The 25,202-nt window shown below is 46.3% G+C and overlaps 1 long non-coding RNA gene across 1 annotated transcript in view; it reads left to right on the top strand.

Annotated features, from left to right (window-relative positions):
- Positions 1-24,863, top strand: part of LOC144822529 (uncharacterized) — a 146,788-nt gene extending 121,925 nt beyond the window's left edge. Inside the window, exon 3 of the long non-coding RNA XR_013608636.1 lies at positions 24,629-24,863. This is a non-coding gene — a long non-coding RNA (uncharacterized LOC144822529). The remainder of the gene's footprint in view (positions 1-24,628) is intronic.
- The last annotated feature ends 339 nt before the right edge of the window (positions 24,864-25,202 follow it).

The following is a 25,202-nucleotide window of genomic DNA, read 5'->3' on the forward strand; positions in this document are numbered from 1 at the left end:
CCCTTTCATCCTTACACCCATCTGCCCTTTTATCCTTACATCCATCCACCCTTTCATCCTTCCATCCATACATACATCCTTCATCCATCCACCCTTTCATCCATCCATCCATCCATCATTCACCCACCCACCCACCTTTTCACACATCCATCCTTCATCCATCCACCCTTAAAACAAATACCAAATTTCATGTTAATGACTAATAGCAGCAGACATAGGCAAGTATTGCGCTCAAACCATAAAGTAGGAAGCAACTGCACACCGTTTGCATTTTAATCCATGGTTAGTCTTTCCAAAATCGCTCTAACCCACAGGTTTTATACAGCTCTTAGCAGCAGGCACATTAACGTACTCAAATATTTTCCCATAATGTATGTAACTTGGAGAACACGGCTATTAGCCATGAGTTTTTACCTTCCCACTTGTGCCAGCAGCACTGAGCTGGAGGTGGCTCCCAGGCGCTATAAATCATTATCAAGGGCAGTTGTGTGTAAACTCAGGCTGCTTACTTTTACTTTATTCGCTGCAGGATGTTTGTTTTCCTTATTCAGTATCACTTCCGAGTCTCATTCCAGGCACACTGACCTACATCCCAGCAGTCCCTTGCTTATCTTGTATTTCCCCGTAGGCCCCATCCTCTTCCCCAGAAAGGCTCTGCTTGAACTGCTAATAAATGTGCTACACCGCTTGCACTTTTCCAGCCTCTGGAACTCCAGCTTTTAAACTGCAAGAATAAAGCTGCCTCTGATTAGAAATCCCTGTCTGCAGCATGATGCCCTCCACCCCCTGGTATTGCCATTATTATTGTGCAACCGTCCATATTAGTTTCCAAACTGTGTGCTTGTGCACATCTTTTCGCGGCGCCCCTGGCTACTTTCAATGGCGCACTGGGGTGCCCTACAGCCTCCTCCCCGAGCCACCCCACCCCGCTCCCCCCTTGTGTATGTGAGCCGAATTAAACAGTTTGGACACACACAAAGCCACGCCACAGTACTTCACAGGTCTTTAAACGACCTTTTACTTGTTAATGAGGCTTTGATGTTTTTCACACCTCGGTGTGAATTAGGCCTCTGCCACGAGCACCCTCAATCAGCCCGGCGCCACTAAGGCAAACCACATGTTTCAAGGAACTGCTCTGACAGAATCTGCGACCCCCTTCCCCGGACTCCACGACCCCCCTGGGGGTCGCGCCCCACAGATTGAAGACCTCTGCCCTAGACCATGGGTACTCACACACTTTCTCTCAGGGGCCAAATTTACAGTGTGGTTTGTGTCCGAGGGCCGCACCGGTGGGGGCGGGGTCAGTTGGGGAGGGGGCGGGGCTAGAGCAACAAAAAAAACTGAGGTTGAACACAGGTCCCTGCAGCATTCCTAAAGATTATAATTATAACAAACTGGGCACAGCGTATAAACAGCCCTAAATTTGAGATACTCTAATTATCAAAAAGAGTAGCATAAGAACAGGGAACAGAAAATAAAGTTAGGTTCAACTCAGTAAGGGTTCCAGAAAGAATTTTTAGATCCAGTCCAGTTTTTGAGATTCTTCAATCTTTTCTTTTATTCGTAGTCAAATTTTTTTTTTTCATAAAATCAATTCTCCCAGCATACAAATTGCCAACACGTGTTTCGTCCTCCACAAGGACTTCATCAAGGCATAAACACGGTGAGATGAAATCTTATTCCTTCATCAAAGTTAGGATCATAGAATGTAGATCAATTAGAACAAAGCACCCTTCAATTACGTAATTAGTTTGATGGATGACTGCAGTGTGAACGGAAAGTTTATAACAAATTCTCAAGACCAGTCGTGACAATAATCAGGTACGACGGCGATGTTATACTTGGCACCTATATAATACTCTGCTGTAATGCGGTGGACGGTTGATTATTGTTCAGAAAGTGCGTGTTTTCACAACCAAAGTGGGTTGTTTAACTTAGAAAATATATCGATATCTAATTTTTCAACATATCCTGAAGACGACGATATTGAAGGTGGTCGACCAATAAGTATTAGAAGAATATATGTTTTTCGCAACCATAATACGTTGCTGCGCCGAAGCCAAAGTGGTAACGTCTCCACATATAACCGTCCCCGTAGTAGTCCTGCTAATACTTATTGGTCGACCACCTTCAATATCGTCGTCTTCAGGATATGTTGAAAAATTAGATATCGATATATTTTCTAAGTTAAACAACCCACTTTGGTTGTGAAAACACGCACTTTCTGAACAATAATCAACCGTCCACCGCATTACAGCAGAGTATTATATAGGTGCCAAGTATAACATCGCCGTCGTACCTGATTATTGTCACGACTGGTCTTGAGAATTTGTTATAAACTTTCCGTTCACACTGCAGTCATCCATCAAACTAATTACGTAATTGAAGGGTGCTTTGTTCTAATTGATCTACATTCTATGATCCTAACTTTGATGAAGGAATAAGATTTCATCTCACCGTGTTTATGCCTTGATGAAGTCCTTGTGGAGGACGAAACACGTGTTGGCAATTTGTATGCTGGGAGAATTGATTTTATGAAAAAAAAAATTTTTGACTACGAATAAAAGAAAAGATTGAAGAATCTCAAAAACTGGACTGGATCTAAAAATTCTTTCTGGAACCCTTACTGAGTTGAACCTAACTTTATTTTCTGTTCCCTGTTCTTACGCTACTCTTTTTGATAATTAGAGTATCTCAAATTTAGGGCTGTTTATACGCTGTGCCCAGTTTGTTATAATTATAATCTTTAGGAGTGCTGCAATCAGAATCTCAACCCCTTTAGCATTTGTGACACACACTGTTTGTGTATGTCAATAGCACCTTGAGGTAGTAGGTGCCCTGAGTTTTCTTTAGCACCCTCTTTGTTAACACTTACGTGTTTGATTCATACTACAAATGTGTACAAATTAGATATTCAGTAATACTATTTTTGAAGAGTTGTGCGGACGTTTCCCTGTGGGAACACTACTACCTGTCTTGGATGTACAGGTCCCTGCAGCAGACGACTTCCTCCACTGAGCTACCAGACCTGGCATATATTATATATATATATATATATATATATATATATATATATCGAGGGAGGTATATATGGTATATATATATATATATATATATATATATATATATATATATATATATATATATACCTCCCTCGATATATATATACCTCCCTCGATCTCTCTATCTTCCTCTCTCTCCCTCTCTGTCTCCCTCTGTCTCACTCACTCTGACTGTCTCACTCCCTCTCCCTCTCTCCTTCCCTCTCCTTCCCTCTCCCTCCCTCTCCTTCCTTCTCCCTCCCCCTCCTTCTCTCTCCTTCCCTCTCCTTTCTTCTCCTTCCTTCCCTCACTCTCCTTCCCTCTCACTTACTCCCCTTCCCCCTCTTCCCCCCTCTCCCTCCCTCCCCTTCCCTCACCCTCACTCCCCTTCCCTCTCTCCCTCCCTAACTCCCCCTTCCCTCCCTCCCCCCTCCCTCACTCCTCTTCCCTCTCTCCCCCTCCCTCACCCCTCCGTCACTCCCTTCCCTCACTCCCTCACCCCTTCCCTCACTCCCTCCCTCACTCCCCTTCCCTCTCTCCCCGTCTCTCACTCCCCTTCTCTCTCTCTCTCCCTCATTCCCCTTCCTTCACTCCCCTTACCTCACTCCCCTTCCCTCACTCCCTCAACCCCCTTCCCTCACTCCCTCCCTCTCTCCCCTTCCCTCACTCCCTCACTCCCTCCCTCACTCCCCTTCCCTCTCTCCCCCTCCCTCACCCCTCCCTCACTCCCCTTCCCTCCCTCCCTCACTCCCCTTCACGCCCTCCCTCCCTCCCCTTCCCTCTCTCCCTCACTCCCCTTCCCTCACTCCCCTTCCCTCACTTGCCTTCCCTCACTCCCTCCCTCCCTCCCCTTCCCTCACTCCCCTTCCCTCACTCCTTCCCTCAATTCCTCCCTCACTCCCCTTCCCTCACTCCCTCACTCCCCTTCCCTCACTCCCCCTCCCTCACTCCTCCCTCACTCCCTCCCTCACTCCCTCCCTCACTCCTTCCCTCACTCCCCTTCCCTCACTCCCTCCCTCACTCCCTCACTCCCGTTCCCTCACTCCCCTTCCCTCACTCCCTCCCTCACCCCCTTCCCTCACTCCGTCTCCCTCACTCCCTTCCCTCACTCCGTCTCCCTCCCTCTGTCACCCTCCTCACTCTGTCTGTCTCCCTTTCTCTGTCTCCATGTCTCAGTCTCCCTTTTCCCCTCCCTCCCTCCCTCTGTCTCTGTCCCTCTACCTCCCTCTGTCACCTCACCCTGCCTGTTTGTCACTGGGCTGAGACAGCTTCCCCAGCCAGCTTCCCCAGTGCACATAGACACACAGCCCCACCCGAGCACTTCACAGGTCTTTAAAAAGACCATTTGCATGTTAATGGGGCTTTACTGTATCTCACCTCCTCTTAGCGCCCCTGCAGCGCCACTCTGGCCTCGCCGGAATGAATCGCCCGGCCCCCACAGAGCAGCAGAGTCTCTCCGAGTGTCTCTGGAACCGGCAGTGTTTGCAGACACTCTGAAAATGTTCTTTTAAAACATGGGTACGATGTCTCATGGTCCACGGGCCGCCAGGGAAAGCTTGCCGGGCCGCTGCCGGCCCGCGGGCCGTACTATGAGTACCCATGCCCTAGACCAATCAAGAGACAAAGAATAGGGCAGTGTGGCATTGGCGTGCGTGAGTGTCTGACTGGGTCTGTGAGTGAGTGTGTGAGTCTCTGCGCAGATCTGTGCATCAGTCTCTGAGCAGGTCTGTTAGTGGGTCTGAGAGAGTATGCATGCTTCTGTAAGTGGGTGCATGAGTGTCTGAGTGGGTCTGTAAGTAGGGGCATGAGTGAGAGGTGCCAAACAGACATTTAAATTAAAGGGCAGTTTTTTAAATGCCAGATTTAAGGAATGTAGTGAATATTTTTGAGACAGTAAACAATGCAGCTGCAGAGTGTGTATCACTTTCTATATGGTAACACTGATGCCTGCTTCTCAAACACCATTGCCGTGACTGGAAACAGCAAGCCCAGCCCAGGGCTGCTACTGTTCTGAAATCACAAATGGTTCAATTTTTAACTCCGCTATCTGGCCTTGTAATAAGTAATCTAGCTTCCATGACCTAAAAAAGCTACCAGAACCAGACCTTTGACAAAAACGAAGCAGGCAAAGTTATACTGCAATGACAGAATCCACTGAAAGGAAGATGGCAAATAGTGATAAAACAATTTAGAGTTCCTGTTAATATTTTTAAACAGGTACACACGTGATCTATTGCATTTAACCAAACGATGCTGGTTAAAAACACTATCTGTTTTGTTCATCTAGATGCAAAACTCAGCTGTAAAATTCACCCACACGCCACAGACTCGCACACGGCACGAGTTCTTATGGCTCTTTTTGCAGAGGCACACGGGGAGGAGCACGCAGGTGTTTAACGTCAGAAAGAGGACTTGCATCTGGGTGCAGGTTTTATGGATGGGGAAAGTGAAACAAGGAGAGAAGTTGCATATGTTCATGTATCCGTAAGGGGCAGCTGGAGTGCACGAGATATTTAAATATGGAGGATTTAATATAAATAATAATAATATAATAATAATGGGTTTTGTAGAGCGCGAACAGCTACCTCACAAGGAGGTGTCCCGGCGCTGTGAGAACAGACTAACCATATGCCAGGTGGCAAATCTTAGCGTAGTGGAGTGAAAAGCCAGGTTTTTAGCAGTCGTTTAAAGCAAGTTTCAGAAGGGGCCTGTTGTAGGGCAGGAGGGAGAGAGTTCCATAACCCCGCCACATTGGCCGAGAAGGTTCTTCCACCCAACCGTGCTCTTCGCGCTCGAGGGACCACGAGCTGCACCCGCCCATTAGAGCGGAGGGTCCTCGACTGATGATACCTGGGTAGCCTGGCTCTCAAATAATTGGGAGAGGTGCCATACAGGGACCTGAAGACCAGCGTCAAGGTTTTGAACTTGATCCTACTGGCCACAGGAAGCCAGTGCAGTGCCCGAAGATGCGGAGAGACTGGGTGCTTAAAAGGAATACACCTCAACAGTCTCGCAGCCGCATTCTGCACCGTCTGTAGGCGCTGGATTAAGTATTGGGGGAGACCCAGATAAAGTCCGTTGGCGTAGTCCAGCCTCGATGTTACTGTGGCATGGACTACAGTCTTACGGCACTCTTCTGGTAGAAGTCTCAGGACCTTGCGCAGGTTCCTCAGCCTGGATAGACAGCATCCTGCTACCTGCTGAATATGAGAAGCAAAGGAGAGACTGCTATCCCAGCGGACTCCCAAGTTTTTAGCACTCTGGCTCGGCGACGGGGGCATCCCCATTTCCACCGGCCACCAGAACTCTGCAGGGGGGGGGTGATCCCTTGCCAAAGAAGATGACCTCTGTCTTCTCAGCATTCAATTTGAGTTTGTTTGTGTTCATCCAGCTGGCCACATCTCGGAGGCACCCCTTAAAATTTGCAAAAGCGCCTTCCGACACCTCCGAGTATGGGAACACCAGCTGGGTGTCGTCAGCATAGGATATTGCCTTGACCCCCCAGTTTGCAATGAGTGTAAACAGAGGTGCCAAGTAAACATTAAATAGTAGCGGGCTCAGAGCCGACCCCTGGGGAACACCGCATTTTATCTTGGTGGGTTTAGACTCAATATGACCCAATGCCACCTTCTGTGTTCTCTGTGACAGGTATGACTGAACCCATCCCAGTGCTTGGTCCTTTAGCCCTATCTCTGCCAGCCGTTGTAGGAGCCTACCATGATCCACCGTATCGAAGGCGGCCGACAGATCCAGGAGAACCAGCATAGCTGACTCCCCGGCATCCATCGACCACCTCACTGATTCTGCTACTTCAATGAGTGCAGTCTCCGTGCTAAAGCCCGGTCTAAAACCTGATTGAGTCTCATGTAAGACATTATTGTCCTCAATAAATGTGTTAAGCTGGCGCTGGATTATCTTCTCAAACATTTTTCCTGGGGCCGCCAGCAAAGAGATTGGCCGTAGGTTGCTCAAGTCCAACGGATCACCATTTGCTTTTTTCTTTAACGGGAGGAGAGTGGCATGCTTCCATGCCTCCGGAAATACCCCTGAGGTAATGGACCCATTCCAGATGGACTGTAGGGTGGGTGCCACAAATTCAGTTATAGATTTTCAGAGTTTGGGCGGACAGGGATCATCTGGGGAACCCGATTTACATTTTTGGAGCTCCTTAATGACTAAATCCAAGTCTATCTGAAGGAACTGCTCAAGTCCTACCACTGGCCCTATTTTTGCTGCTATATCTGATTTCTCCGTCCTAACCTCCGGGCCAAAGGAGTCGTAAACTTTTTGGATCTTACACTCGAAAAACTCCGAGATACTGTTGCACAATGACAGGGATGGGGGAACCTCCCTTTCTATACAGCTAGGTTTAAAAAAGGATTGCACCACTTTAAAAACTTCCTTACTTGAGTGCTCTGCTTCTCGGATAGAGGTCGCAAAGAAGGCTTTCTTGGCCCTTCTCACTGCCTTCTGCAGATTTTTTAGTGCATCCTTGTATCGGTCCCTTTCTACATCCTCATACCTTACTCTCCATAACCTCTCTCATTTTTTACAAGCCTTTAAATACAGGAGCCTGCAAGTCACATCTGTACCCACTGAAAACACAAGCTACATCTTCGGTAAAACTGAGCCATGCACCAATCGCTGACCCAGTGTTTCGCCCACAAATGGCGGGAATCCGGAGCTGTGGGTTTGTATGAGCCCCATTCACTGCAGCAATATCCAGGACTGTCAAACTTCTAAGTACAGTCCTGCAAACTATAGATCAAGCTGCTCCATGCAAGAAACTGCGCACTGATGAGCACCTACCCACGTTCCACAAGACATTACAGTGCATTCATCACTTGTAAGTTATTTATGTTAATGTTATTTAATGGTTTTATATAGCGCTCGCCTACTCCAAGGGAGTGTCCCGGCGCTTTAAAAGAAAACCAGAGGCGGCGGATTGGGAGCAGAGATAGGGCAGAAAACTATTGCACAAAGAGCCAGGATTTTAACTCTTTCCTAAAAGTCAGTAAATTTGAGGCCTTCCTCAATTGAGCTGGCAAGGAATTCCAAAGCCTGGGTGCCAGAAAACGGAAGGAGCGACCCCCGATCCGGGCCCGTCGTATGGAAGGAACAAGTGCCAAGGCCAGAGAAGATGACCTCAGCGTTCTGGCCGGTATGTAAAAAGCCAGTCGCTTTCTAATATATTTTGCTCCAGAGTCGTGCAGTGCCTTGAAAGCGAGTGTAAGTGCCTTAAAGGCCACCCGTTTCCTAATAGGAAGCCAATGCAGTTTTTCCAATAGCTTTTTTGCGCTAGTTCTGTGATGGAAGCCGTAGATGGCTCTAGCAGCAGAATTCTGCACTACCTAAATGCGTGAAAGCAAGTAATCAGGCATACCCAGGTAGAGGACGTTGGAATAGTCCAGGCGGGAGCTTATCAAGGCTTGGACAGTAACTTTTCTATGCGCCAGAGAAAGCAAAGGAAGAAATTTCCTAAGCATTTTCAAAATGCCAAAGCACTTTCCAACAAGACCCAGGATCTGAGGCTTCAAAGTAAGACCCTCGTCGATCTGCACTCCCAGATTCTTTGCCTTGGTGGAAACGGCCGATGGAGGGAACATGGCGGAAGGCCACCAAGACTGCCATCTTGGAACGGCGGCACAGCCAAAGGACAGCAGCTCCGATTTATCGGAGTTGCATTTGAGGGTATGATGTTCAAACCACTCAAACACTGCCCCCAGACAGCCTCTGATCTGCACGCTGTCAAAATCCGAGCCCTTCTTGCAGGTGAAGAGAAGCTGGGTGTCATCAGCGTAGGAAATGATCTGGGCACCAAAAGACTCCGCCAAGGCCGTCAAGGGTGCCAGATAGATATTAAAGAGGGTGGGGCTCAGGACGGAGCCCTGAGGCACCCCGACCTCCAGAGGCGGCATTTCGGCGAAGAAAAGGGGAGCCCAGACCGTTTGTCCGCGGCCCGCTAGGAAGGACTTAAACCAGCTGAACACCGCTCCCCGTAGCCCGATCTCCCAGAGTCTTGAAAGAAGATCGCTGTGGGGAACGGTGTCAAAAGCCGCCGACAAGTTCAACATCACCAGCATGGCTTTTCCACCGACATCTAACACCTCACGAATGGCATCGGTGACTTCAAGGAGAGCGCTCTCCGTACTCATATTAGCGCGGAAACCCGACTGAGTGTCATGAAGGATGTTATTGCAGTCCAAGAAGTTGGAGAGAGAGATGTGGACATGCTTCTCCACCACTTTAGCCAGTGCCGGGAGGAGTGAGATGGGCCTGTAATTGGCATAGGTCAGAGGATCAAGCTTAGGCTTTTTTAGCAGCGGCAGAATCAGGGCGTGTTTCCAAGCCTGAGGGACCTCACCCGTGCTCAAGGAGAGATTAAGCACCGGATTGATCAGAGAATTGATCACTGAGGCCATTTTCCCAAGATATTTTGCCGGGCAAGGGTCCAGAGGTGATCCAGATTTGAGTCTAGAAAGAAGCTCCAGAGAAGAAGAGAGAGATAAAGAAGGAAATTCCGACAGTGAAGGAACATCGCCAGACACAGACGTGTATAAAGAAAGATTAGTGTCAGGGGATGAAATCAAATTTGAGGAGGGAAAAGAGTCTTGGATAGTTTTGATATTGGTAATAAAGAAATTAGCGACATGCGACACCCATGATTCAGAGTGAGAGTGAGTGGGCAGAACAGTACTAGGTGAAATAAACTCCTTAACTATAAGAAACATTTCTTTACTAGTAACTGCGGCGGCCTCAATTCTTCTGGCATAATAGGCTTTTTTCTCTAGCATGATGTTATTATGGTAGCATTTAATGGCTTCCCTATATGCAGTTTTGTCCGCTACCTCATAATGCCGCCACCAGGTGCGTTCCGCTTTCTTGCAACTACGCCTCTGATCGGAGAGCGAGGCCGTGAACCACGGGGCAGATGCCCAACTGAAAGCTTTGCGAGAACTAGTCTCAGGTGCTAACTCATCGAATCTATCAACTAGCCATCTGTGCAAAAGGTCAAGATCGGCCTCTAAACTACCTGACAGCTGGAACGGATGAATGGAGAGAGCATGCGACAGCATGTCAGGGGATACACGATGGAAGGCTCTCGACGTTTGCCGCAAGCGTTCTGAAGGCCTGAAAGATAAAGTATCTGTCACTGGAATCTGAAAGTTGACTAGATAATGATCTGACCATAGCACTGGTTCGGGAGGGAAAGCAACAAGTGGTGAGGTGGAAAACACTTGGTCGAGAGTATGGCCTTTCTCATGCGTGGGGCTGGTGATAAAAGGGGACAAACCAAGTGGAGCTGTGACATCCAGAAGCTTAATGGCATACGTGTCGGTTTTAGCATCCAAATGAATGTTAAAGTCTCCCAACAATAAGCAATCGGTCGATCTCATACATAAGGCCGAGACCACCGCGTTAAGGTCCTCAAAAAAAGAGCCCAAGGGACCAGGGGGTCTATATATAAGAAGCCCTGCATAGACTAAATGAGGTGACAGAGTTAGGGAGAACCCAAGGGATTCACAACCCCAAATGTCCTCAGTAGGAATAATAGTACATGAAAAACGCTTATCAACAATCAGAGCAATACCCCCGCCCCTACCCGAAATCCTGTCCTTCCTAATATTCACATAATTGGGAGGAATAGCTGTTGCTAGGTCCGGGCCTGCGGCTTCACCCAACCAGGTTTCAGTTAAAAAGAGACAGATAGGGTTTGCCTCGGACAAGAGGTTGTAAATGTCAAGGGAATGCCTGGTGAGGGATCGAGTATTGAGAAGCAGGCAAGGGAGTAATTTGGGGGGATAGAGGGGAAGTGGAGCCGGCGCGCGAGTGAGTCGCCAGCCACAAATAAGACATTGCTTTTTCAAGGCGTGCCTCCCAGGAAAGATACTGATACATTTACTAGCATCGCCCCTAAGGGAGAGAAGCTCCAGTGGGGTGTAGGTAAGCATGCTTAGTGAGTGCCAAAGGAAGATAGCCCCGCCCGCACCCGTCCGACTCCGGGACGCTGACGGGCGCAGACGGGCTTACCTTAGGCGCTCCTTTGGCGGGGATAGGCGCGGCCGCACAGCGCGTCCGCTGCGCGGAGGAGATTAACTCTAATTTTATACCTGAGCCGGCAGAGTGAGGCAGCCCGCACCGCTGTACCGCCGACCAGCGTGCCCTACTCCTTTATGCAATCAGAACGTCATACAAGTTATAAACCTAAGTAAAAATATAAACCTAAGAACTTCATAGAAGTGCCAATGAGTTTTCAAAAATGCCCTGGAAGTTTACATTGGTGATTCTGTAATACTCATGTGTTGAAAAATTCAAATCAATGTTTACTGTGTGCATGTTTGTGTATGCATGTGTCAATTCTTCTCAGCGAAAGTCACTCTCAGGCAGGCACAAGCAACTTTTCTCAGAGCACACTTTGCTCTGAATATCTCCACTCCAATCCTGGACAGCATATCCTTGTCTGAACGAGTGCCCAATTCTGCAAGAGCACCCCTTATGCCCTACATACAGTTGTGAAAGGAAAGCACATTCTGACTGCTGGAGGGCCTCGTTTCTGGTTAATGGTGTCCCCCCAAAACCGCAGAGCCCTTCTTTTCAGTTTTCAGAAGAACTCTCACCAGTCAGTCAGTGCAGCAACCATTCAGTACCCTATTCCCTGGTACAGTGTCTGGCATGCTGCAGTGCCCAACAATGCCACCCACTACAACTGAGCACCCACTGATTAGTACTATGCCCCTTTCTGGTTATACCCTGTTCTCCAGAGAAACCAAATAACAGCATCCCTTTATTTACAGGCACCCCCTGCCCCATCGTCCCCCGTATAAAGAGCCCTTATTTACTGCAGATCCCGGTATGCAGTATGCTGTGCAGTGCCCCACTTCACATTACTCCATTTGCCTCCCCTTGTACTTTACCCCAACATGACCCTTACACAGTGCCTCCACCCTCCTACCACACTCACCCAGGTCATCCGTGACTTCATGTCCCCAAGTGGCAACCCCTCCACGGGGAGAGCTCACGCGGTCTCCCCTAAGCTGCTCCTGTTCTCCCCATGGCCAGCCTCAGTCCCCAGAGACACACAGGATCATGCCCGCTGCTGCTCTTCTTTTATCTGTGTGAGGAATGGAAGCCTTCCTCAGGTTTGCCCTGTGAATCCATCACTCATTATACAGAATTTTGCCCAGCTATGGCAAGCATGTTCACGTCAGGAGACAGTCAACAACTCGCATGCATGTTTTGAGAACATAAGAGACTGCTGGTGTGCATCTCCTCCAGGCTTCACACAGTCTATGTCAAAGTCTATATTTGCGGTAATGTTAAAGATGGCATGCCCCCGGACCTGGTGCCGGAGATGCACATCTTTTCTGGGGGGATTTTTTGCCGTAATCACAATCTACCTGCAATTTTTGGTGATTTAAAAAAAAATGCTTTTTGGCCCTGACCATGTCATGAGTGATGTAATATGTGCAGTCATAAGCAGTGCATTGCGGGAAGTAAGTTATAGTTAGTTCAAGTAATTATAATAACTGAATTTCAATGGTTTTGTATGAATGAAATCAGAGCCTAATTATATCTTTCCTGTAAGCTTTGTTTTTTTTCACTGAATTTCTATGTTTTTTTAAATTCTATTTTCTAACTATAACGTCCCTGTAAGCTTTGTTTTTTTCAGGGAATTTTTAAGGTTGTTTAATGTTGTTTCCTAACTATAATGTCCATGTAACCTTTGTTTTTTTCTGTAATTTTCTACATTAAAAACAACATGTATTTCCTAACTAACCTGTAAACTTTGAGAGCGGGTGTGTGAGTGGCTGTATAGGTCAGTGACTGGGTGTGTGAGTGGCAGTATGGGTTTGTGAGTGAGTGTGTAAGTGGTCACATGGGTCTGTGAGTGAGCATGTGAGTCACTGCATGAGTCTATGAGTGGGTGTGTGAGTGGCTTTATATATCTGTGAGTGGGTGTGTGAGTGCCTGTGTGGGTCTATGAGAGGGTGAGTGGGTGTAAGAGTAACTGTGATGGTCTGAGAGTGGGTGTGTGAGTGACTGTGATGGTCTGAGAGTGGGTGTGTGAGTGACTGTGTGGGTCTGTGAGGTGTGCTATGGGTCTGTGAGTGGGTGTGTGAGTGGCTGTGTAGATGTGTGAGTGCTTGTGTGGGTCTCTGAGTGGGTGTGTGAGTGGTGCTATGGGTCTGTGAGTGGGTGTGTGAGTGCCTTGTGTGTCTGTGAGTAGATGTGTGAGTGGTGCTATGTGTCTGTGAGTGGGTGTGTGAGTGCCTATGAGGGTCTGTGAGTGGGTGTGTGAGTGCCTGTGTGGGTCTGTGAGTGGGTGTGTGAGTGTCTGTGAGGGTCTGTGAGTGGTACTATGGACCTGTGAGAGGGTGTGTGAGTAGCTGTGTGGGTCTGTGAGTGGGTGTGTGAGTGCCTGAGTGTGTCTCTAAGTGGGTGTGTGAGTGATGCTTAGGGTCTGTGAGTGGGAGTGTGAGTGCGTGTGTGTGACTATGAGTAGCGCTATGGGTATGTGAGTGGGTATGTGAGTGCCTGTGTGTGTCTGTGAGTGGGTGTGTAAGTGCATGTGTGGGTCTGTGACTGAGTCTGTGAGTGGCATTAGGGGTCTATGAGTGGCTGTGTAGGACTGTGAGGGGGGTGTGAGCACCAGAGTGTGTCTCTAAGTGGGTGTATGAGTGATGGTATGGGTCTGTGAGTGGGTGTGTGAGTGCCTGTGTATATGTGAGTCGATTTGTAAGTAGGGCTATGTGTCCATGAGTGGGTGTGTGAGTGCCTGTGTGGATCTGTGAGTGGGTGTGTCAGTGTCTGTAACTGGGTGTGTGAGTGCCTGTGCGGGTTTGTGAGTAGGTCAGTGAGTGGTGCTATGGTTCTGTGCTGTGAATGGATGTGTGAGTGGCTGTGTGGGTCTGTGAGTGGGTATGTGAGAGCCTGTATCTGTGAGTGGTACAATGGGTCTGTGAGTGGGTGTGTGAGTGACTGTGTGGGTCTTTGAGTAAGCATGTGAATGCCTGTGTGTGTCTGTGAGTGCATGTGTGTATGTGGTGCTATGGGTCTGTGTGTGGTTATGTGAGTCTGTGAGTAGGTGTGTGAGTGGTTCTACGGATTTTAGGCATTTGCATACTTATGTTATTTAAAAGGGAGAACTATGGACTCTGCTCTCACCAGGAGATGGCAAGAAGGAAACCACTTGTCACAGTCACCCCAGATCAGATTGTGCTCCAAAAGATCAATGATGCATTCACCTCCATTAAGTTAACTGGAGGCGTTACTTTGTGGTCCTTTACACAGGTGTAGTGTATGACATGCACTAGAGATTTACCCAACGAGATAGCACTTACTAATTTGCCAGTAGAAATCTCTCTATTTGGGCAAACATTTTCACATACAATGAGGTTCAATTCTGGCCCTGAAGCTAATTTCACAGAAATCAAACATCAGTGAGACACACTTACAAATATAAACATAGCAGGTGACCCAGCTGAAGATCCAATTGATTAAAGGCGAAACAATCCTACCTTCTTGGGCTTGGCAAAGGAAAAGCAAATGTGCTTCCTCTCAAAATTGGCCTGGGAAGGAGGCAGCACAGCCCCTCTTCCCTACTCTAAAAAAACAACTAAAAAGGCTGGGTGCCATGGGACGGGGTCCTCAGGGCGGGGGAGGAGGGTTTGCGGCCCATGCCTTATTCCAAAAAGCCCTGGCCCTGGGGGTTGAGATCCCAGGATGGCGAAATCAGTCCAAGAAAGGTGGACCACGCAGCCCCCCCTTCCCTAATAATATTTTTTTCTAAAAGCCGGCCCTGGCAAGTAACTGGATACCCTGCTCCCTTTCCCCACCACTCTGCAAACGCATCTCCTGGTGCACTACTGGTTGTGGGCTGAAGCCCCTTTGGATGCTGAGGGTCCTTGGGGTCCAGGAGCCCCTCCTGTTCCCTCCAGGAAGTCCCACACAGCGGGATTGATGAGAGGTCTTCGGACACCATGCCCCCTTTCTCCGCTACTCTGCAAATGCATTTCCTGGTGCACTACTGGTTGGGGCATGAAGTCCTCTTGGCTACTGCGGGTCCTTGGAGGCGAACAATCCCTCCTGTTACCTCCAATAAGTCCCACACAATGGTATTGATGAGAGATCTTTGCAGGCCATGCACACTTTCTCCACCACTCGGCAAACCAACCTCCTGGTGCACTACTGGTGGGGGGATGAAGTCCCCTTGATGCTGAGGGTCCTTGGGGACCACCTACGCCCCTTGTTACCTCCAGTGAGACACACACAGGAGTCGCAATGGGGGCCTGCTTCTCCCCCAGTTATGCATGTTGGCACACGGGGCTGTGGGAGGAGCAGGTCCTGATGAGTTCACACAAAGCGACTATGGAACAGCATGCTATTGTATACCTTGGATATATTGATGATTTATTCTTAATTTGGAGGGGTTCAGAACAAAGTGCAAATGAATTTGTTGATGGGCTTAACAGCAATTGCCTAAATTTACATCAACTATCAATGCTAGATCTATCCGCTTTCTAGATGTAGAGGTCTATGTAGAAAATGACTCTCTGGCTACAAGATTGTACAGTAACAAGACCGCTGGTAATTCAGTCCTGCACACGATAAGCCACCATCCGCACCACCTGATGCGCAGCATCCCATATGGTGAGTTGCTGCGTATCAGGCGGATTAGCAGCTCTGACTAGTAGTAAGCTAGTAGGTTGCGATTTTTGGCCAAGGGTTATTCACATGACATACTTGACAAGGCGATTATGAAAAACAGATGTCTGTCTAGAAGAGATGTATTAGCTCCTAAAGTCAAGCAGTCTGTTGAAAGGGCCATGACCACTAATATACAATCCCAAATTATTTTGACCTTCAGTAGACAGCACCAGGAACTGAGGAAGATATATTATTGGAACTGGAACCTGGTACAGGGAGACTCAGTGATCAGATTAGTTGCTGACAATCCGGCACTTGCATTTTGAGCAGAAACATGAGGGTAATCCGAGCTACATCCAATACTATGTAATTGATACAGTGTTACTGCTTAAACGCAGAGGTAATCGAGAGGCAAAGTGGCCTGATGTGACAAGTGTGCAAATGAGCCCTGTGGCGCGTTTTAAGTTGGGGGATTAAGTCCCCTTGAATCCTGAGGGTCCCCCGGGACCAACTAGCTCACCAGGCACCTCCAGTAAGCGCCAGGGTGCTGCATTCCAGAGAGGTGGTCCAAGGCCATGCCCCCTTTTTACACTACTCTGCAATGCAGCTCTGTGGCGCTTACTGGAGTTAGCTGGTGGGTTAGTTGGCCCCGAGGGACCCTCAGGGCTCAAGGGGACTTAATCCCCCAATTTACAACGCACAAAGGGGTGCATTTGCACAGTGGTGCAGGGAGGGGGCATGGCCTGATGTGACAAGTGTGCAAACACGCCCTGTGGCGCGTTTTAAGTTGGGGGATTAAGTCCCCTTAAATCCTGAGGGTCTCTGGGGGCCAACTAGCCCACCAGGTACCTCCAGTACGCGCCAGGGAGATGCGTAGCAGTGAGGTGTTCAGAGGCCACGCCCCTTTTTACACCTCTCTGCAACGCAGCTCTGTGGTACCCCCCTGCATTTGCATGCACAACATGGCACATTGTGCATGCAAATGCACAGTGTGCAGCCATGGCACTGTGGCGGGCGGTGCTGTGTGCACCGCCACCACAATTATGTGGATGGGGGTTGCCACCGTGGTGGTGGCATCCTAATTGCTTGTGTGGGACCGCTGCACCACTGGCGGCCGGTCCCAGCTCCGCAAGGGTGGCAGGCGGACGTAAGTCTGGCCGCCATCCTGATAGGCACCTTAGTGTCTCTTGTCAATTTAGAAGATTACTCCAGATGTAAAAAGAGTTCTTCATCATTATTCATCCCTCTCGGGGTCTTTGTTTTTAATCTGATAATATAACGTGATTTCATCTGACGCCGTTTTTTAATTCTGTTCCCCGCCCGTTCATCAAGTGTAATTGCTTTGATGCCATAATAGTGCTTCGCTCTTCAATCTCCGTTTTGACACAATATCATATGCTTGCCAGTTGCATATGAAATGTCTTTGTTTTTTACTGCTCGAATGTGCTCCAAAATACGCTTCCTCAAAGTACAAATTGTACTGCCAATGTATTTAGAACCACAGTTGCATTCAATAATATAAATCACATATTGTGTCAAACAAGTGATTTTTTGCAAACATATTTGTACAAGTCGATTCTCACTTGTGTATAGTTAAAATGACTCTCTGAGCAGTAAGATAAACCTTGGTTCAATGCTGCCTTTTCATCCAACGATAATCCGTGTTTTGAGAGATTCACAATGAGATTATTGTCTACTTGCGATTGCGTAATGGATATTGCCTCTTTGCGCTTTGCTAGTGCTTGTGAGACCATTTCCCCACATTAATACCAAAGAAAAAATTTGAATGTACTGAGGAACAACTAACACCAAGATTCATAACTAGCTATAGCAAAGAAAAATGGAAAGATCGTGGGCAAGTTCAAAAAGTACTGCCATTTGATTGCAAAGGATCCTGATATAGGACATCTCATTGGAACAAAACCAACAGTAACTTACAGAAAAACAAAATCTTTGAAAGACATGCTAGTAAAAAGCCATTTTAAACAGCGACAAGAAACGAATTGGCTAATGGAACAACAGAATGGATTCATGAAGTGCAACTCGTGTAAAGCATGCAAAATTGGAAAAAATATGAAATCAATCATGGAACCCAATAGTAATACAATCAACCTAAATCAAAAAAAGCAAAGGAGTTCCAAAAAGAGAAATTTTTTATGTGCAAGAAATTTGAAGCACGGGGATACACTAAGAAAGTAATCCAATCAGCAGTAGAAAAAGTGGACAAATTACAAAGAACAGCTCTTCTGAACCCTAAGAGGAGAGAGAATGAACAAAATGGACAGGAGATTAGGTTCATAACAACGTATTCCAATAAGGCGTACAAAGTACGTCAAATTCTGAATCATAACTGGCATATTTTGAAAACTGATGTGGTGTTAGACCAATACCTACATGAAACTCCACAAATAACATTTCATGAGGGTAAATCCCTTAAGGATGAACTGAGTCCAAATTTAGTTACAACTCACTCTCCCATTGAGGCACATCAAACGGGAACAGGGTTCTCATGTTGGATGAAATGTAAGGCTCGTGTGAGCAGCAGGAACTGTACAAAAATAAGAGTCCCAATATTACCAGGGACTTTACTATTAAAGGAAGCTTTGACTGTAATACAGATTTCTGGGTCCGATTCACAGAACTAACTTACGACAAAATCCTAAACTTACTACTTTTGGTATTCACAGAAGACATTTAGTAGTCTTAAATTAGGATTTTGTCTTAAATTAGGATTTTGTCCTAAATTAGGATTTTGTCTTAAATTAGGTTTTTGTCTTAAGTTAGGATTTTGTCTTAAGTTAGGATTTTGTCTTAAATTAGGATTTTGCCCTAAATTAGGATTTTATCGTAAGGTAGGATTTTGTCTTAAGTTAGGATTTTGTCTTAAATTAAACTTAAGTTTAACTTAAATTTGTCTTAAATTTAATTTAATGCATTTAGCAATAAATTGACAATTAATAAATATACAACTAATAATTTACAAAATTAACATAATTAACAATCAAACAATAAATTAAATATCTAATTAACATAGATATTATTTTAAATAAAACAATATTATAATTTTAAGAAAATCCCACCATATTTTCCTACAAACACAATAACTGCAACTAAACTATACAAAAATAAATGTTTATTTAACATAAGCAATGAATTGAAAATAAAAAACGATATATAATTAAAATAACCTTCCACCCTATTCCCTAAAAAACCCTAAAAAGTTACTAAAAAGTTACTTAATTATGAGTAATTCAATATAAATTCAAACTTATTTACATATTAAAAATTACAAGCTACAGTACTAAACTTACAATTATATTTAAGCAAACAATGTTACACATAACAACAGTTTTAAAAACAAAATTATATACCTAAATAACAATACTCTTACCTTCTAGATTATGTTCCTCGATGTTTCTGTAGTAACAATATTTTTGACACAACATTTAAGTAACACAATATCTTGGATTCAATATTTGTGTCATTCACCTCCAGAACAGTGCCTAATAGTTCCCAGAGAACACAACCAAGAGAATTAATTAAGCACTGGGCAATTTGTACATACAGTGCCCAATGGACGGATGCTTTAAAAGAAGCCAAGTACATTTACATTTTTCTTCACACTTAACATTACATATATATTAGGGAACAGCAACAGTGAATTTGTTAAAGGATACTTTGCAATTGACAGAATATAAAACAAGGGTGTAGTTTGTCAGCATGTTTTTTTCTATATATTTGCTAACACTGTATGCGTCACTGGCCTTGATGCATGTTAACATTGTTCTGGTTTGCTCATTGAAAGGATTCGATGCCTGATTCTGTAAACATAGATACGCTAATTCTAATATAGGCCTCTGCTGGTCTCTATTGTTACAATTTCTAAGAATTTTCTTTTTTTTTAATGAATCTTTTTATTAAACATACATCAGTACAAATAAACAATACAGAGGAATCCGCAAATCTATGCACTGCAATGACGCACAAGTGGAAAAGGTTACACCATTACATAGGAGTGGAATGCTACAGGGTAAGGAGATCGTCTTGTTCAATACGAGGCGGCAAACATATCTCTCCACGATAAGTATTCCAAGGGCTCCAAATACGGGACCACTTTTTTGGGCATCCCCTGGCCAAATACACCATCTTTTCCCTATTCATGCACCAATCAAGGTCCTTCTCTAGTGGGTGGGTGAGCTGCGCCCCATAGCTATGCAATATTTCTTTTGGCAAGCATGAACCCCAGTGTGGCCCATTGTGTCTGGTGAGTGTTCAGGTCCATCGGTTCCCATATATTTAGGAGGCACCTTCGCACCTCTGGGTGGAGACTGACATGTAGCACTGCTCTGATTGTGTCGTGTACCTTGTGCCAGAAGGAACTGATGTATTTACACTCCCATATGATGTGCCTGAATGTTCCCATATGTCCACATCGCCTCTTGCACTACCCACCATAAGCCCTCCCCATATGTATCAGACGGGGTCCAGTGATATATACCCTATGGAGGATTTTGGGCTGTACCAATCTGAGGCGCGATGGAATGGTGACCACTCTAGGGGGGACACTGCCTCCTGCTAGTCCTCATCATCCATCTAAGTCCCATCCCTCATCCATTTCTCCCGCAAGGATTGAAGGGGATCAGCCATGTTATTTATCAATTTCTTGTATATTAAGGAAATAGTTTTTTTGTGTAAGTGGCCATCCAAAATTCTGTCCTCAAAGGGTGAGGACTCGGGAGGAACAGCCCCCCCAGGTAGGAGAGATTGAAGTGAGTGCAGAACCTGTGCATATCAGAAATATTCAGTGTCTGCCAACTCGTGTTCCGACGGGGGGTAGCGGTCCAGTGTGCCCTAACCCACTGCATTAAAGTTGCCCCCGAGGACTAATTGGCCTTCTGGAATGGTGAGTAGGACAGATCCCAGGTCCACAAAGGTGATACCCTGCAAGCCTAGTGGGACGTATATGGACATGAGTGTGATAGGACGGCCCTCCCATGTGCCCAAAACCCCAATGTATCTGCCCTGATCGTCCGTCCATGTGGAGGTCACAGCAAGGGGGAATGTGGTCTTTACCATGATACCCACACCCCATGAACCGGATGTAAATCCTGCATGCGCCACCATTTTATACCCCATTCTGTGCATCGCTTTACATAGATTTCCAACCAGATGTGTCTCTTGAAGCATGACAATATCCGGGGCCTGCCGTTTAAGATATTGGAGAACCACACTACGTTTGATCTTGTCCCGAGCCTGTTAACATTCCAACTCAATATTTTAACATTTTTGTCCCCCAGTGTACTCATTGTTTACTATGTAAGGCTCAGCATCCTCTGTAATAAGATCGAAGTCAAACACCAATGCAAAAATCATAACAGCAAACAAACACAAACCCCCAACTTAACAACCCCCTGTCCTGCTGCCCTGCACTCTGGGCGTGGAACTGCCCATGTAAAACTTGCAGAGTGCCTGTCGCCCTGTAGAAGAGCTAAAAGTAGAAAGTGTAAGGACGTGGCATCCCGTTTTCCTGTCCCCCTCCCCAAAATTGTAACCATGAAGTTCCCTAAGAGAGCCACGCACCGCAGTTCTGAATGTCGGCCAGTTGAGAACCGGCCACAGCGTGACCCGTTACCTGTCTCGGTCTGCCCCCAGGAATCAGTCAGTGCTGAAGAGCTATTGTGTCCATTCCGGCTCCGTCAATCATAAGGCTGGGAGGAAGCTTCGTCTCCAGAATTGCGGTATCGCGAGGCACGTTCTGTCTAAAGCTCAAGCCAGTCAGCTGCTTCCTCCGGTTGTTCGAAGAACCAGGTTTTTCCTTCTGCCTCCACTCGAAGACGTGCCGGGAATAACACGGAGTACTTCAATCCCTTTCTCTGAGTTTCTATTTCACCATCAAGAATGTCGGTCTCTGTTTCTGCACTCGCTGGGTGAAGTCCGGGAAGAAGGAGATATCTGTGTTCTCGTAGCGGAGGGCGGTCCCCAACCTAGCGTTCTGAAAGATTACATCTCTGTCCTGGAATTTTAGCACTCTCGCAAGTATCGGGCGCGCAGGGGCTCACGGCTTGGGACGACCCCTGGGCACCCTATGCGCCCTCTCAATGACAAAAAACTTACTGAGGCCCTTGGGCTGTAGATGTTGTAGGATAAGGTCCTCTACAAGGAGAACCGGGGTCCGTCCCGCGGCCTTTTCCGGCACTCCTAAAACGCGTAGGTTGTTGCGACGCAGGGACCCTTCATAAACATCCAGTTTGAGCTCGGCAAATTTGCGGAAAGATTGTATGTCCTGAATTTCCCCTTGAAGCTGGGCGACGTCTCCCACCAAACTAAAGGTGGTGATTTCCACCTGTTTAACTTTTTCGTTAAGTTTGGTGAGGTCGGCTCGGATCAGGTTGACCTCAATAGCAATGGTATCCATTTTATGTTCTAAGGAGGTTTTGACACTTGTTATTGCGTCCATAACATCTTTTAGTGACAGCTCTTGATCTTCTCCTCCTTGATCACTGGTGGTACTGCCCCTGGATTGGCGGCTCTGGAGCATGTCTTTAGGGAGGGTGTAGTGGTCCAGCCTGTTTAATTGTACTGTTTTCGACCCCTTCGCACCGGCGGATTTGCCCTTTTCCATTATTGTTGCAAAGTGTCCTTGGGACCCCACGGTTTTGTGTGCTTCTGTTCCTGGAGTCCGCCGGAAGCCCACACGGCTCAATGCATATCCCAGTCCCCGACTATAGGTCACCAGGTGAGTATCAGGCAAGGAAGCAATGAAGGACAGCAGCACCACCACACGTCTCATAAACGTTCAGTCGTTTCTATGACAGATGGCAAAGGTGGATGATTCTGGCCACACACGACTCATTGCGAACCAGACCCAACACCACATGAAGTACCGATGTGGCCCACAGACGCATGAAAGGCTATGTTCAGTAGTCCAGGAGGCCTCACGCTCCACACAAAGGGGTTAAGAATGCCTAGCGCTATTTGCAGCTCCTGCCATCCACCGCGTTGCCGCCGTGCCTCCGGGAAGATGTGAGAAGGACTAGCCCCCCACCTCCACTCGGGCGCCTGCAAAGCCTGTAGGGTAAAATGTAGAGAGAGGGAAATGGGGGGGAGGTTCCTTTCCTCCAGCCACAACTTCGGGGGCCCCCTACCGCCTCACGTCACCCCCGAAGCGCTTCGCAGATCGATTTGATGCAGCCGTTGGTGTGTCTCCGGCTCCCTAACCCCACTCCGATAGTTGTGTGTGGGTCTCACCCGGTCTCCAGTGCAGTTTCCAGTGTCCCGTTGGGGTCAGCAACGCGTCGGGGGTTCCCCGCTGGCACCCGTTCCAAACACAGCAGTCCCTGAGTGTGCGCAGCCTTCAATGCGCCCGGGCCACACAAGTCGAGCTTGTAGGCCTCCACAGTGGCCAGTCGCGAAAATTGAGCCCCTGGCTCTGACGCTTGTGTAGGCCTTCAAATTGCGGGACAAAGAGCTACGGGCACAGGCAGTTGGCGGCAGTGGAAGTCGGTGAAAGACGTTCCGCTTGCTTTCCAGGGCGTTTCCCGACCTCAGGGAACCGGATTCTGTTGTCGGATTGACGAGGAGAGGAGAGGTATCACGGAGCTAGAGGATTAGGTGGCCATTTCGCTTCGGGTCTTGGCGACGCCCCATGAGCTTTTTTTCTAGTTCATGCTAATAGAACCTTTGTGATCTAAATTGTACCATAGTTTCTGTTAATGGAATTGTAGGGGCCAGAGAATGGTGTTTTTCATTCCCTCTTACATGGTAGCTAGAAATCTCTTGCAGAAACACATTTTGCAAGTTCTGTACAGATGGAATTAAAAGGACACAACACAGTAGGTTCTTTAATGCGTCTTAATAGACTAACAGATGCATTTTCTTCTGTCCATTGTAACAAATGTATGATCGAAAAGGGCCACACTTGCTCAAAAGACCTTAATTCATGAAGAGGGTAAAATTACCCTAGTAACTGAGGCAGGCCAAGCAGAGTGTCTAGTTACTGGTTAGAGATGCAGAAAGTTGTGGCTCAGCTCTGAAGCTGACTGGCATGCAGGTATGAGGGGGTTTTACATGTCTCAACAAATATTGAAATATATTAATACATAAAGCTTTGAGTATTATGAGGAGCCATACTTGAGATATACCTAGCTTTCAACCCTATTTTGTTTTTCATTGTTGTGATGTTTATTCTTATGTTCTTATGTTCATAATTCTTGTGCACTTGATTTACATGAGAACAGTACATAACAAATTCTAATATGTTATCAAATATAATTATTTGTGTGTGTTCTAAATGTGGCAGTTAGATGGCTTTGCAATATCACCTGCAGAAGTAAAATATTGTTCAAAAGGTGTGCCTGACTCCTAACACTCTTACTCCACTGGATCAGAACTCAGTAGGATGGGTGAGAGACAGCTGTCAGTTTTGCTTTTCTCTGCAGAAGTCTCCATAAACTTTTGGTGTCTCAGGAAATTAATCGGTTATGACCTTTAGTTTCAAGTTTCAAGTTTTTATTCAAGTGTTTGGTTTCTGAAAAAAAAAGACATTACACCAAGCAACATGTTTTGCAGCACAAAGACATCCTAATAAAGAAAATCATTAATTTAATTTTAAAACCATTAGTCCTAGCTCTACATTCATTGGACAATAAGTACAATTTCTGTTAAAATTGAGAAAACCATATCATAATTAAAAAAAACTTGTATTAAACTGCTTGTTATCTTTACAAGTTATTCGTAGTTTTCCAGTAAATCTAAGAATCTGTTTGGGGTTCCACAGTATTTTGACCTACTTCCTTTAAATACAGATTTAAGAACTTGACCCCCCTGCATACTAGGGGGATTGATGTCCCATCTAACCAGGTGATTACTGCTTCTCTACTTGTTTGAATGTTCATGTTGTTAAATATTTTTTTTAATAATAACTTCCTTTCTTTTAATAGCTTTGGACATGCGCAGAAAATATGTTGGAGAGATTCGTATTCATCGTCACACAGTTTGCAATATCAGTTGTGCCTTTTATCTTTCCATTAAGGGATGAGATCCTTTGTTTTCCACATGCCAAAACGTAATCTCATAAATTGATGTTTTAAAGCTGATGAGAAATAAGCTAATAAGTTTTCCTGAGGCTTCCTTGTACCATATGAGCTGATCACTGTCCAGGTGTGATGTCTTTGTAGTAAAATGTTCTCCTCTGTTGAATGCGACAGAAGTTTTATTGTTGAATTGATTAATTTATTAAAGGACTTTTTCTCGATGTTGGAGTTCCAAATATCTTGAGCACACAGGTATTCTATCACCTGGTTTAGTTAGCAACCACAGGATCCTTTAATTTTATTTGTTTTTTTGCCTATCTATCTTTTTCCAGCACAGGTTTAGAACCGGTTTCAGATGCACGCAGCCTCGCACATAATTTAATGAATGCGCCTTTACTCCGGTATATTTGGTTGGGCAGACCAAACTCCAATCGGACTTGGGCGGATGATGCACTTTGCTGAATGTGGAAAACGTTTTTGT

This window comes from Lissotriton helveticus, chromosome 3_1 (assembly GCF_964261635.1).
Source record: "Lissotriton helveticus chromosome 3_1, aLisHel1.1, whole genome shotgun sequence".
Lineage (NCBI taxonomy): Eukaryota > Metazoa > Chordata > Amphibia > Caudata > Salamandridae > Lissotriton > Lissotriton helveticus.